Raw genomic sequence first — 1,293 nt, forward strand, 5'->3', positions numbered from 1 at the left:
ACAGCTGACAGAGCTGTGTGCTAAAAAAAAAGTGAATTTTACTCTAGGTAAATTATATGTTATAAATCTAAAACTAAGCTAAAGCTATGAAGCTCCTGGAAGAAAGATAGGAGAATACCTTTGAAACTTTGGAGTAGGCAAGATTTCTTTAGGCCTAGATAGCAATAATCTTTAAAGTATAATATACTGGACTTCATTAAAATTTATATTTCTTCTTATTAAAAGATATCATTAAGACCATGATTATGTGAGCCTCAAACTGAAAGAAAACATCCATAATATGTTTGCCAAGCAAAAGATTAATAATTAAAATATAAAGCGTTTCTGTAACGTAATAGTAACAAACTATAGAAATGATCCCTGAAAGTATAGTCTTCTGTAACGTAATAGTAAAAAGACAAACCATTCGATTTTTAAGTGAGCAAGTACCTTGAGTAGACACTTCAATTTAAAGAGATGTACAAATGGCCAATAGGCACATGGAAAATGTTCTACGTCATCAATCACCAGGGTAATAATTACGAAATGGCTAAAATCCAGAGACTTGTACCTGAGTGTTTACAGCAGCTTCAGTCATAATAGCCCTACCCTGGAAACAGTCCAACTGTCCAGCATCAGGATAAATATTTATGAAATGGAATACTATTCAGCAATGAAAAGTGAACTACTGAACAACATAATGAATCTCAGAAAGACTCCATTTATATAAAATTCTAGAAGAGGCAAAACTATTCTATGGTGATAAAAATAAGAACATAACTCTTTCAGGGAGACGGTGAAGAATTAACTGTTTTGAGAGAACAAGGAAACTTTCTTGAGTGATGGAAATGGTCTATCTCTTGATAGCAGTGTAGTTACATGTGTATGCGTTTTTCAGTTCTGGTCAAATCTTATGATTTTTACATTTCATTGTATTTAAATTATACTTCAACTTTCCTTACTGATGCTTTTTAAAAATATAAAGTACAGGAGATTCCTCTTCTTCTGTTGGACAAGGTTGAATTTTCCTCATTAAAATAGAAATTAGATAAATACATGATATTTTATTCACTTTATCCATCATCATATCCTGAATGTCCAGAACAGTGCCCAACACAAATCAGTTTTTCAATAAATATGTGGAGAGTGATTGTTTGTGGCACTTGGAACTGCTACTACCATCTTGGAACCCTGAGTCCAAAGGCAAGAAGATGAGTAGAAAAAAAGAAGGTAAAAATATATAACCTGATCTGGCTAAGCCATGGGATTATCGAAGTTAAAATTTGTCCTATCTCCATCTTCCTATTTATATGA

The 1,293-nt window shown here is 32.5% G+C and overlaps 1 pseudogene; it reads right to left on the reverse strand.

The window, feature by feature from the left end:
- Positions 1-303: 303 nt before the first annotated feature.
- LOC129011125 (small nucleolar RNA U3) lies at positions 304-376 on the reverse strand (annotated as a pseudogene).
- Positions 377-1,293: the final 917 nt, after the last annotated feature.

Source organism: Pongo pygmaeus, chromosome 10 (genome assembly GCF_028885625.2).
Source record: "Pongo pygmaeus isolate AG05252 chromosome 10, NHGRI_mPonPyg2-v2.0_pri, whole genome shotgun sequence".
NCBI classification, from domain to species: Eukaryota; Metazoa; Chordata; class Mammalia; order Primates; family Hominidae; genus Pongo; species Pongo pygmaeus.